Source organism: Hemicordylus capensis, chromosome 4 (assembly GCF_027244095.1).
Source record: "Hemicordylus capensis ecotype Gifberg chromosome 4, rHemCap1.1.pri, whole genome shotgun sequence".
In the NCBI taxonomy this organism is placed as follows: domain Eukaryota; kingdom Metazoa; phylum Chordata; class Lepidosauria; order Squamata; family Cordylidae; genus Hemicordylus; species Hemicordylus capensis.
The window spans coordinates 12,696,226-12,710,296 of NC_069660.1; the positions used below are offsets into that span (position 1 = coordinate 12,696,226).

At 40.3% G+C, this 14,071-nt stretch overlaps 1 protein-coding gene and 1 long non-coding RNA gene across 16 annotated transcripts in view; one reads left to right on the forward strand and one right to left on the reverse strand.

The window, feature by feature from the left end:
• DIDO1 (death inducer-obliterator 1) overlaps positions 1–14,071 on the forward strand; it is a 114,964-nt gene that overhangs the window by 73,163 nt on the left and 27,730 nt on the right. The window lies entirely within an intron of this gene.
• LOC128323609 (uncharacterized) overlaps positions 7,362–14,071 on the reverse strand; it is a 38,848-nt gene continuing 32,138 nt past the window's right edge. For all 9 annotated transcript variants that reach the window (XR_008306381.1, XR_008306378.1, XR_008306383.1 and 6 more), the window contains 3 exons: positions 9,716–9,908; positions 8,487–8,581; positions 7,362–7,580 (listed from right to left, as the gene is read on the reverse strand). This is a non-coding gene — a long non-coding RNA (uncharacterized LOC128323609). The remainder of the gene's footprint in view (positions 7,581–8,486; positions 8,582–9,715; positions 9,909–14,071) is intronic.

The window sequence follows — 14,071 nt, forward strand, 5'->3', positions numbered from 1 at the left end:
TGGTGCTTGAAACTGCTTGGGCAGCTATAGATGAGGAGCAGCTTCTGTGTTGTGGGCGGAAGCTTTTATTTTATTAAATTTATATACCGCCTTTCATTAAAAACAATCTCAAGGTGGTTAATCACTTCATTGAGCTGCTCAGTTATGGGTAATTGTGTTTATGCTAATATTGGGCTATTTGCGGTTGGATCTCCTTTCTACACACAGCTACTCACACAATTTGACACGGTGACAGGAGTTGTACCACAAAGGTAGCATGAGAATTGTGCCTTGGTCCCAAACTTGAATGCTTCTTCAGTGCCACTGGTCCATTCCATGCTGAAAACTAAACTTCCTGCTGACTTCATAAATAGCTGGCTCAGTTGTCTGTGTAAACTACATTGAAGAACTTTGTCTATATTTGATTGGTGCTTTCATCAGGTGCCGCATTCTGAATATTTTCTGTGAGCAGAGTAAATTCTGATCTAACATCAAACTTAAACACACTTCTAATGAATCTGCAGAACTGGTAAAGGTTCACTCAAGACAGTTCTCCTTGGAAGAAATTAGATACTTTGATCTCTTCTAGGAGGTGATAAGAGCTGTGAAGAATGCATATGATCTGAGACAAATGCTACCCGTGATCTTTTCAGATCAGCAAGCTGTAGTTTGCAGGAATCTGAAGGGTACACTGGGTGTGGTATTGGACTAAATTCCTTGATTTTCAGTCCCGCATTAATCTAGAGTACTTGGAAATCACTTTTTATATTTTATCCTTTAAAAAATCTATACTCTGCACCAACGAATATAATAGGTATGTCATGCTCTAAATAGGAGGGTGATTATAAACTTCATGGCCTCTGTGTAAAGGCTTTCCCCATATAAGCAATCCACAAAATGGGTGTACTGTTTTAAAATTCTGTACATTGTGTAGAGGCTCATACTTGTTCCCTGCCCACACAAATAAATGCTGTGTATTCACTGGTGACAGTAGTGTGCAGAAGTTACATCTTTATACGCTGCCACACGAGGTAAGCTTTAAAACTTCATGAGGCATCTACACAAATGAAGTATATTCCAGCAGCTTCAGTGTGGGAACTGCAATGTTAATTACACATGGTATTGAGCATATAGTTAGTTGTGCTCTGACTAACCTCCAGGGAAATGCCAGCTAACCAGTGAAACTGCTGGGGGTATTTGGATATAGCTGGAAGAACTATATGCAGAAAGAATGGGGCAGGCAGAAGGGTGGGCGTTAAATAGTTTTTGCTGCCCCGCAGATTGCCTGTGCGGCAGTCTGTTGCAGAAGAATGATGCTAGCTCCTTGGATTTGAGTATTTTGCAGTGATACTGACACACAGGTGCAGTCAAAGTTCAAATGCTACCTGAAACAGGCCAGAGTGATTGTGACGACTTGCACCGCTGCTTTTAAATAAATAAATAAATAAATTAGGGTGCAGCTTATATTTGTAAGTCAACCCCCATCTCTTTAATGCATCCACCCCCATGGAACATTTCCCAGTCACCTTCTGACAGCTTTTCAACGGGGAATTATTAGCCTCTAGGATAGGAGGAAACTACTGTTCCCTTGTTGTGGTTCAAAGACATACCTTTTTAAGAGGGGTAATCTGGACCTTGTACTATTAAGAGTCTATGAAACTATGTCAGTGAACCTGTTGGGAGCTTACTCTCTTCAACACAGTGACCATGTGGACTGTAACTTTGTGCCTGTGAGATTTGGCACATTCTGTTGGAAGTCATAAAATAGGAATCAGATAGTACCAAACACTCTAAAAATGCAGTGTCAGTGGGTGGCCTCTCAGGTTTGGCTGCTCTGATAAAAAGGAAAGTCATTTTCCAAATAAAAGCTCTGGTAGTGGCTGGAGGATGCTCTTAAAAAGGACAGTTTTCCTTGAAAAACTTGCTAGCTGTTCACTAGTGTCACTGAAAGACAAGGTTTCTCTGTAAGCCTCCTTTGCCTTCCCTCCTGTCTTGTCCAGTTCTCAAAGCATGAGAAATGATTAAAAACAAAAACCAGGTGTTCCAGTGAAAGGTGTATGTGTTCATGTTTTCCTGAGTTTGACAAAACTGTAGCATGAGGGTAATGCAGCTGTGCTACTTTAATATGTGTGTGAATGCATAACTGCGTGCTTTATTAAGAAGAGCGCTAGGTAGACTTGTATTTGGGGAGACCCTGAAATAGCTCAGTGCTGTATAATTGGCAATTTAGAGGAATGGCACAAACTGACATTGTAAAAGTTTAAGATATTGACAGTGGAAAGGTCAGTGGGATGCAATGTGTCTTTACTGTTGAAAAAGCCCAAGTCCTTATTGGTCACCTTAAGTGGTGCAGCGGGGAAATGCTTGACTAACAAGCAGAAGGTTGCCAGTTTGAATCCCCACAGGTACTATATCGGGCAGCAGTAATCTAGGAAGGTGCTGAAAGGCATCATCTCACACTGTGTGGGAGGAGGCAATGGGAAACCCCTCCTGTATTCTACCAAAGAAAACCACAGGGCTCTGTGGGTGCCAGGAGTCGAAATCAACTCAGTGGCACACTTTACCTTACCTAGAAAGTACCAATGTAAAAGGGCTGCCTCTCAAGTGAAAAGGCAAAGCAACTTAAAGGACTGAGTTCTAAAAAAGCTAATTCTGTTGTGCATTTGGAGACTTGATTTATTAAACTGAAAATCTAGCATCCTATAAATTGTACATGACATAAGCTTGCAGGTGTTAGTACTTTTTAAATGTGTCTGCTTTTGAATTAAAAAGAGGACAAGGCTGTTGCATAACAAATAGGTAAACTTTAGAATCTCAAATACCTAAATCCTGCAAATACTTTAAACATTGGTGAGCAAGATTGCTCTTTTTAGGTAGGCAATGTAAAATTTAGGCTTTTAAGATTCTGATTTCCCCTGCAGATCTGAATATAAATTAAATCAAAAGTTGCTTCCTACTGAAATTGTGATAAGTTTCATTACTTGATTGAGGGAGATTTAACCTATCTGTTTGTTTAAACATAATAAATGCACAAACTTTCAGTGCTTAGCAGGTTGAATGATAGCACCGTGTATTTCTTTGGGAAGGTGTAAACAAAACAGGAGCAAAGAGCTGCTTTTGCAGAAAAAATGCTAAGCTGCTGTGCTCAGGTTTTCTATCTTCTGACTATTCGTTACACGAAATATGGCAGGGTAGAGTCTTACATCCTCCTTGTGTAATGACCATAAACATTCAGATCTAAACCAGGTGCAAATCACGGTCATGAGAACAATTTGTTATGGGATGGCTTACAAATCGATTATTAGGTTATTATATTACTATTATGACATGGTGAGAAGTGCTATGTCAAGGAAGGCTCAAACACACACACACACACACACACACACACACACACACACACACACACACACACACACAGAGAGTGATTTTAAGAATGCTTTGACAGCTTTGAGAACCCCCAGTGCTTAAAGTCAAAAGGGATGGCCTCCAACTTTAGGTGAAATAGAATCACATTTCCTATGTTAGCAAATCAAAGCTAGCAGCCGCTTTCCCTCAGACTGTTCCTCCCTTGCGTTAGTTCTATCACGAGACAGAATGTGTCTGCACAAGAATGAACAATCTGGTGTATGACTACTAAGTGCTAACATGGCTTCTTACCGTAGATACAGATAGATTGATCAAAGCCATCCAAAATGTGGGCCATTGGGGTTAGTTCCATGTAAGGCCAGCAATTCTGAGGTGCATATCTGAAACTCCCTGTATGGTTAAGCCTTCTGGAAGGTCCTAAATGGAGGACAACACTTCATTGGCAGTAACTCCCAATACATGTATATTCCCTGCATCCCAAACCTTGCTTCTCGGCAATTGTACATGCACCTTGCTTCCCACTGAAGTCACCAGATGCATACACGATTTTGATCTGACTTTCAGTCAAGACTAGCCTCCAGACCAGACTTGTGTATCTAATATGCAAACATCCTACAACTTGGACATACAACTTTACTTACCTTTATCTACGGTCAGTGACCAAAAGAGAAATGTACATACAACTTTAATTTAGTTATGTGCAGGGTTCTGCTTCAGTATCCTTTCATGTATTTAACTTTCCAGAGCATAGGTGGTCAGTCTGCAACACAAGTAGCATGAGCAGCAGACATTTGTGGCACCTGTAGGCAGGAGGGCCATGTATCTGGCTGGGCAAAAGGTCAGGGTCATGCATCTCCTGTGCCAGGGGCTACTGCTTGGCTGAGAGTAATTTACTGTCAAACTGCACTGCTAGGGACCACAAGCTTATTGTAATGCACACCTGTGTGACATGCTTGAGTTGTGCACATTGCTGAAATGGCTGATGACCACAGGGGGAAAATGCCTTAAAGTTCTGAAAGCAATAAGCTAGAGTCAGGAGAAGACATTAAGTAATTTTTGTAAGCTGCTACTTCATGAGGCTTGGTTCAACAATGTCTTTTCAGATGATGCAGTAAGAGTTCTCTTGGTATTTGGTTAATACTACTTTGAGCACTGGAATAATTCGTTTTAGTTCTCTGTAACTTCCCTCAAATGCTTTTGTCAGTTGGTGTGGTTCTAGAGGAAACTATTAACCTTCGTCTTCAGGAAATGGCTAATGAGCACTACAACTTCAGAACTCTTTCTAGAATGGGACAAGTGAGTTCTCTGCAAGAAATGGAATCCCTTTGTCTTGTGCTGATAAAGCATATACTGAACAGGAAAGCAGATTTGAAAACGGTGCTGTTCTGTGCTGAAGATTAATTGGCAATGAGTAATCCTTTAAGACTTCCCTTATCTAATGACTGCATTAGGTCATCTGTAGTAAAGTTAGTGTGATTTGGTAAATTGGTTAAGGGTTTGTAACTGGGCTTGTGCCTCTTGTACTTAATTATTTTGCATATATAACTGGAAATTGATAGACATTTACACGCAAATCCTTTAACCCATGTAGATGAATGAAATTGCTCAGTCCATGTGGGGGTGAAGTCTTCTAGCTGACCCCATTGTCTTGATCCGGGCACTGGCTAGAATGGGTTGGACTCCTTATGCTTGCAGCTGACCATGAGACACTTCACGGAGTTGTTGGCATACACACCTACCATGAGACTTGCCACGCAACTTCTGTGCCTTCAGAATCTTCATCTCCTTTCAAGCTTCTTGCCCACAGTTAACTGATCGAGGCTGACGTCTGTGGCAGCTGCTCTTTCTGTTCACCTGCTCTGAACTGCAGCTCTTGTCTTTCAAAGCTTCTGCCTTCTCTTCCCCCTTTCCCATGGGAACCGGACAAGCCTGGAGGCAATCTGAGACCCCATCTGTTCTGGTTGTTTTGTTTTTACATATAAATGGTGCCCAGAGAGAGAGTCTGTTTCCCTCTACATCCTATTGTCCTCAAGCCGCAAGTGTGAGTGTATGTGCGTTCTGTCCCAGCCTCAGGACTTGCTCTTGCTGTAGCAATGCACAAGAAGGAGAGGAATGCAGAAAAACCAAGTTAAACATGGGATGTAGGCAGCCTCTGTCCATTCCACCCGTCTTTCTTGCCAAGGCACTATGTTCCAGTGGCAACAGCCTGCTCTAGTGTCCTGTTTCCCTAAGTGCCTTTCCTTACTTGTTCAGCTACTGCTATTCTGGGTTCTTTTAACCTTTGAAATGTTTTTCTATAGCTGGAACTGGCTGCAAATCTCTTTGTTCTTAAAGCTTAATAATTAATTTGCATCCTGCTTTTACTTGGGTTTTGCAGTGGTCTCTCCTGCAAGGACTAGCCAGTTCTGTACCTGCTTAGTTTAAGCATCAGATTTTCTCAGACCACTCACTGAACCTCTTGCTTTTAAAACTTAACTAATTTGATTTGAATTTCTTAGAAACTTTTCTGCAAATTTGCAAGCTTTCTACTAATGAAGACCTCACTAACACTTTTAAGTGCTCACATTGTTTACACATGGATACTAGGAGTTCCTCTCTGCTCTGTGTGGATAATTTTTGAAACTGATCTACTGGGGTACCTGCTTCTAAGAATTGTAGCAACAAATGAACAGTTTCCTTTCTGGTTTTGTTTTCATGATCCGGGAAATCCATGACCCCACTGTCACTGTGTACCTCTTGTACTCTATCTCCCAGGTGTGGAATGAGTAAGGTTATATGGTAAGCCAACCAGAAAATAAAACGGAAGAGAATCTCGTAGTAATAAGCAATGTTTTTTCCTCTTGTTTCCTTAACTTGCAATGTACTCTGTAGCGCAACAAATCTAAGCCTTAAGTAAAATGTGGGCTTGACATTTTGAGAGCTTTGGTCTGTGATGATCTTGCATAGTGACTTTTACAGATATTTTGAAGGTAATTCCCAACCTGTTGAAACAGCTTAAGTGGAAGAGTTAAGACACGTTTGATCCTATTAATTTTCAAATGTACAAACAAGCAAAAAAACCAAAACACCCCAGCCATGTGAAATTTAATTAGTATCTTTCTCCTGCATAGTCTGCATCTCTTGGGAGGAAGGGAGCACTGCAGCCTTTGGTGGCCTTCCCCCCCCCCCACCCCCGGCCCGCCCATTTGGAGAACTCAATCCCCTAAAACAAAAGTTACCTTAGGATAGTTTTCTGTAAAGCAAGTATGAACGTGATCCTTTCTCTTAAATACGATGCACCTTAAACATTTTCTGGGGTTACCATTTAGGTATACAGCCTTCACAAATGAGATTAAGTGATATTTGCCGTTAAGCAGAGTTGTGCTTCCCAGAGAGCCTGCACGAAACTATGCATGTACTTATACTGGTTATAGAACAAATAAAATGCCTGCCTTTCTATCTCTGCATGTAGGTATGTATGTGTACACACACCTTTTAAATATGTTGTCAAGAATTGCCTATACAATTTCAGATGAAACCTTGAAACGAGACAAAAATTTAGACTTTTGGAATGCCGAATGTTATGCCCAAAACTGCATCCAGAGCTTTACAGAATTTCAGAGTACAAAGACCTGTATATGCGTTATGTTCCCAAATGCTAATGTATTTAATGATTGATTATGGAGCTATCCCAGTTCCATTCCTTTGAGTGGATCATGATCTGGTGGTGGTGGTGGAGGAGGAGGAGGAGGAGGAGAAGGAACACAGGGAAGCAGGAGAGTTTAATTATTGGAATAGACTAAGAAAAGCAACCAGCTGGGATTACAAGGAAGCACCTATAGCTGGCTGTGAGCATAGAAATGGTGGTATTGGGAAGAGCAAATGAGGTGTTGGCACTAAAAGGCAAGATGTTGGTACCTCTTGCCCAAACTTTGCTGAGCACATTGTAGGTTCAGGTCTCTGATCTTTAAGCCCAAGGACAAAGTGGCCTCTCAGTCAAGTGGTGGACTTTGTAAAAATACTTCGGGAAACAAATATTTAAAGATTAATGTAGACTGCTTTGTTGGTTTATTTGCATCATGAATGACTTTACATCACGGCTGGCACTGGGGAGCCAATATGGTGTAATGGTTTTGTTGAATGATGACCCAGAAAATCTTGCTTTGAATTTCCTCTAAGCTACGAAGGTCACTGATGATTCACAAGGTGGTTGTGAGAAAAAAAGGGAGTAGCTCATAAATGCCCCCTTGCGCTCCCTGGAAAAAAGTGGAATATTAATGATGATGCACATTTTTGCTGTCTTATAAAACCCAATCAAAACTGATTTCTGATCTAAAGGGTGGCAGATTGAAATAGTGATCATATGCTCCTGAAGTTTAACTCTGAACCATCAAAATTAGGAATTTGTATTGTTAGTGTCCTGACCTAGAATTTTTAGAATTGTTCTGGCAAATAGGTATTTATGATTAGATGGAAATGACTTTGTTATGCTAGTTCAGTATCATACGTTTTGTATTGTGCTGCTGTCATGAGCCAGTTTTAGACACGGTTATTACAATACAGTAGGCAGGATAGCAACAGTTGCTGCCAATGGATTGTCAAGTGCAGTTAAACAATGTTGTCATATAGCACAGAATTTGGTGGAGAGGAAGATTAATTGATTGCTTCTCAGCCCTATATCCTATACCCTGGTCCAACACCATCTAGTGATATGACCTGGGTGTGAGCCTGATGCCACAGAGGTAACAGCCACCATGATGTATTTAAAGTGCTAGCATGTGCAATTGTTGCATGACAGAAATGGAGTAGGGATTACCTGCCTCTGCTTAATAATAAAACATTTTATCTGCCACAAGTTCAGATATAGCTATACCAGGGAACCAATAAGCTTAACAGTTGGCAGCAACAAGAGTGTATTTGGCAGTCAGAATGGAGTTGCCAAGCATACGCAACACTTTACACACATCAACACAACCTACTGTGAGTGCTGCTTCAGATGCGTTTGTCTAAAGGGGAACATTTATACAATTAACATATCAACTGGGGGGGAGTTGTGAATAAGCACAAAAATAAACTGCTCCATATTATCTTTCATTTTCTTCCCTTTTGGCTACTTTAGATACTGAAGTATTATACAGGTTCTAATTCATCTTATAATTTACCTGCATTTTGACAATTTCCTGGGGAATTGACGCAAATGAATCCCTTTCACTGTAGCATCTGGATTCCATAACCTATGTCGCATGTTTCTTATCACCTGTCAGGAATTACACCCAAATTAATATAATAGCAGTGAATAAATATACTAGTTAATGGTAAATACTTATAGAGCATCTTCTGAATATGGGGTATTTATAGCAAAGTGAAGAGGCATATTAAGCAATTAATGATTTTTTGTCAGTAAAATAATATACAAATATTAAATATGATTTCTATGTGTGAGGCACAATCCTGTGCATGTTTACTCTGAAGTAAGTCCCTCTGTATTCAGAACAGGCTTGCTCCCAAGAAATTGCATATGATAGCTGCCTCAGTTCCTGCTCTCCTTACCTGGGCACTTGAATGCATCATCAAGTTAATTGATGAGTGGCTTTTGGAGTAATGTGATTTGAAAAAAAACAATTCAATTGTATATTGGATAGTGGGCATGTATGGCCACCCCTCCTTTTTTTAAACACTCCCACAAATAAACAGTATTAAGATAATACTGTTTTAATAATAGCTAGTCCTATAGTACTTAATTTAGGCCTTGTTCTTACTGAGTTGATCAATCTGTGTCTGGGCTGTACCATTGCAAGTGAGGGATCATATGACTGAATTTTTCACCTTTCAAAAAAAAGTGTTTTCCGGGAAGAAGAAGAAAATTGTGAGAAGGCTAGTCTTGAATTTTTCTCCATCAGGGCCAGCCCTGTGGTCAAGCAGGGTGAACAGCTGCTTCAGGTGACAGATTGTGGCACTGTGCTTGGGTGGCACAGCAGGCTGCTGAGCACTTTCCCCAACAGTAGCCCTAAAGGAAGGATGGCTTGTCTTTCTCTTCTCCTAATGGAAAAGGAAGAATGGGGGAACTACTTGAACGGAATTGGGGGCATGTGCTTTTCATTTAAAATGGTATGTGTGTGGATGGGCACCATTTGGTGCTTCACTTCAAGCAGCAAAATGCCATAGGCCTACAATGCTTTCCATGACATCTGGTTTTCAATGTGCATGGATTTAATATATATATTTTTAGAAAGGATAATATATGTGAACCCACTCTTGCGGTCAGCAGTGATACAGTCAAGAACAGCTTAACTATCTCAGTGAGGCCTTAGTTCAAAGTTCATGTGCACCATAAATGAGTGCTAAAATTGAGCAGTGTGACTTCTGCAGTTGGAAACACCAGGTTGCTTACCTGTAACTATGGTGGTTCTAGTGGTCACCTGTCCTTTTACACTTCTGGGCTTCGTGCTTGTGTGAATCTTCCAAGCTTCATCTCCTGCTTTCGGGGGAACCCTGCCCCCAGCCGCTATATGCAGCTGCGCCTCTCCTCATCTCCTCAGTCTTTGATTGTCCATGCTTCAGCAGACCTCATCAGAGACTTCAAGCTTCGGCAGCGAATAGAAAGGAAAGTTTTTTTCATCTACAGTGGTCCCTCGACTTACGAACTACTCGACATAAGTATTTTTCAAGTTACAAACGGCAGTTTTAGATCCGGTTTTAGATGCTGTTTTTTCGACTTACAAATTTTTAGATGGGGTTTCCTCGACTTACGAATTTTACATGCGGTTTCCTTGACTTGCCTGCCTGTTTACTGCCTGTTTATTCTTGAAAAGAAATGTTCCTGTGCAGTTTGCAAGCCTTACTGGGGGTCTGGGTCTTTTTTCTAGGCTCCGGAACGCATTAATCCGTTCCCAATGCATTCCTATGGGAAACCGCTTTTTGACTTACGAACTTTTCGACTTACAAATGTGCATTCGGAACGGATTAATTTCGTAAGTAGAGGGACCACTGTATTTTGTTTTCCCCACTATCTTCTCTTCCTGCCTTTTGGTTTTCTTTTTGAGTAGTTTCATTCTTGGCATGTTTTGTTTCTTCGTCACACACACGTTTCTCCCCCCGCCCCCGCCCCCCCCAGCCTTTTCCTGCCATGCTCCCTGCTTCTGGATGGGATGGGGCTTCGAGGCCCATGAGGCCTTTTTCACATTTCTTATGTCAGGCACAAAGAACATTAAGGAGTGTGTCCGCTGCAGAGCCAAAATTCCTTCCTCTGACACACATTCAGAGTGTCTACTTTGGGGGAATCTGATGTAGTTGAGACCTGCTCTTGCTGCCAAAAATTTACAAAGCAAGCTCGGAGAAGAATCCCAGAAGTGTAAAAGACAGAGACCATGTCGAAGAATAATTATTTCAGCTAGCCAGGGTAGCAAATCATGGCTCACAGCATCCTCTGGTTTCTAATGACTTAAATGTTCTTGGAAGGGAATAGGGCAGGATTGTTTCCCAGTATTTAGATAGAACAGTAGGGGAAATTCATGACAATGTTAAACTAACTATTGTATGGGTAATATAGATGTTTTACTAAAGACCGTTTTTCATACATGAAACTGCTCATGTTTTTCTTCCATGCAATTCCTCCCACATGCAGCATCTCATGGAGAAGCTTGAGAGGATTGTTCACAATAGAGTATGTATACTTGAGGAGTGGAGATAGCCCCACAGCCATGGTGTGATTGCTGGAATGGCAAAAAGGTGTTGCTGCAACAGAAATGGTTGAATTTTAAATGTGTGCTAAGAATATATCACACTGAAGTTTCTTCTGTACTTGGGAAGAACTGTGGAGGAAAAACTTACTAGTCTGTCAGTATGAAATGGCCTCTAGTCAACATAAAACATGCAAAAATGTGCAAAGTATCTTTGCTCTAAGAAGGCAAAACAGTAGCCAAGATCCAAAGAATTATAAAATTATACCCATTTGCCCAACTGGGCTTTAGATTCATTTTTCTTGAACAGCAGTGCCCCGTTGTATAGGAACATAGGATGCTGCATTATGCTGAGTCAGACCATTGGTCCATCTAGTTCAGTATTGTCTACGTAGACTGGCAGCGACTTCTCCAAGGTTGCCGGCAGGAATCTATCTCAGCCATCTTGGAGAAGCCAGGGAGGAAACCTAGATGCTCTTCCCAGAGCGGCTCCATCCCCTAAGGGGAATATCTTACAGTGCTCACACATGTAGTCTCCCATTCATATGCAACAAGGGCAGACACTGCTTAGCTAAGCGGACAAGTCATGCTTGCTACCACAAGACCTGCTCTCCTCCCATTATATGGCAAATCAACTTTTGAAACGTTTCCAAAACTGCATGAATGTCAACTGCTCATATTAAAAAACAAACAAACACTGGGCTAGACCTCTGTCTGACCCTAGGCGGTTTAGGGCTGCTCAACTTCGGCCCTCCTGCAGATGTTGAATTACAAGTCCCATAGTCCCTGGCTATTGGCCACTGTAGCTGGAGAACAGCTGGGGGGCCTAAGTTGAGCAGGCCTCTAAATAAATGAAAATGAGTACTTTGGAAAAAAGAGATGAGACAATGGAAATGTATGTCAAAATATTGCCTACTGGCCATTAAAAAAAGCACTTTCTAATGATCTATAGATATGGCTTTATGTAGTTTACCTTTCTCCACTTTTATATGATTATTCTGAGTGGTGAATGTTTTTATCACCAAAGTACAGATTAAAATCTATGAATGATATAAATTTCAACAGTTCTGATTTGACTGGTACATTTTAAATGTAAAGGTAAGATTTTCTCAAATGTGTCTTTTAAAATCCTTTTGTTAGATAAATTGTGAAATACTTTACTACAAAGTAAGATTATAGCCAATCACAGGACAGCGATTTAAAATAGTTTCCCATTATTGTTGCAAGTTCAGGATTGTCAGAAACCATCACCACAGGAAGGTGAGGTGGCAATCTCTTCCTCCAAATAATTTTCTTTGGTTAATTATATCTTGCACATCATGTGTCAACTGTCAGCCATATTTACAGTAAAGGCTTTATTACTAGTTGGCTGTGTCTGGGTCAAAAAACATTCTGAAACACTTTGTAGAACAATATTGTCATGTGATTATCTATTACACTTGATGGTGAGCCTCTGTAAACATGCTTATACAAGAACTTTCAGGGCAATAAATAATCCTTTTGGAAGGCATAAGTCCTTATTACAAGCAAGTCACTTCAAATTCCAATTGCAAGGGGAAACCTCAACAGCCCTTCACTTCCAGATCTTCATTGCAGTATGTACTGTTGTGTCATAGGTGACAGGCATACCAACTAGATTAAATAGACAACATTTAGGGTTATACCATTGTCTTATTCAGACATCATGTTGGGGTGTATGTGTGCAACGCATGTAGATATCTACACATGTACATATGTTTATGTGAATGACTGTCTATGTGTTCATTTTAAAAGTGAACTAGGTACAGATAGGAAGTATATTGCTGTACATGTGTTCAACATAATGTGAATGACTACATGCATACACTGTATGTAGACTGTATGTATGTTGAACACAATATGTAAATGGGGCTTTTGTGCCTGAATGTCAGATGCTGGCAGAGCACACTAGGTTTCCATAAGGATGAACAGAATTCTGCATGCACAGCTGTATCTGAAATGGTTTCCTCTGCTCAAAGTAGCAGCACTTTGCTGTCCACATAAGCAACAGCCACAACTCCTACAAGGGTTGTATATACTGAACATGAGTCAGTTTTTAAGATTTATAATGAGTAGATCATTGTAACCGCATAGATTTTTGTACACTATGAAGATCATATTTCAAATACCCGTGGTGATGAATAAGTTGTGGGTGTATATTAGAGATTCTTAACAAGTAAGATATTCAAATAGAAAAATGGTGGCCTATAGTTTAACATCTGTTACTTTTTTCTTTTACCAAGTGCTGTTTCCAGCAGTGTGTTTCTTTAGCTGCAAATTTTCCAGTGGTTTCTATCGTTAAGTCTTTTATTGTCCCAGCTGTACTCTGTTATTAACAGAATCTTCTCCTCCCACTTCTTGCTGAATTTTAACTTTCACACATGCATCTAAATAGCCTCTTAATTACTTTAAACCTGACAACTTCATTATCCCATCAAGGTTTTCTTGATGATGTTTATAATTTGTGGGAAAACTTGTGATGTTCGTAATGTGACAATACTCTACCATTCTTTCTGGTTAAATAACTGGTGTGGGCATACTGGGACGCTGTGGCCAATTGAGGCTTTTTGGCATATGTACATACAGCTATGAAAGCTTATGAAATGATTTTTCTGGCATTACAGACATAATTCTAAAGCATTTCTTAAGAGATTTTACTAACTGTAAGATACAATACGGTTAGCTACCTTTGTTTAGTCTGCACTATTGTAATACAGCTTTTTCATCGAATCACTCAAGTTGTTAACTTTTTCACGACTCTTATACAGCTTGCTTGATAAAGAATACATCTTGGAGTTGTTTAATCCAAAAGGGTGTGTGTTTGTCTCTTCCCCCTGTCCCCAAGAACTTGCTGTGGTGCACTTGGGTATCCTGTAATTGCTAAAAATCACTTTTTACAGTATAGGCTCTGTGGAAAGGACCTGGATGTAAAAAATGATAAAGTTCAATGGAATCTGAATTTTAATCAAGGGCCTCTATAATTTCTTAAAGTGTAATGGTTAAACCATGTGTGCAATCTTTGAAGATGGATCAACTTTTTTAAAAATGTG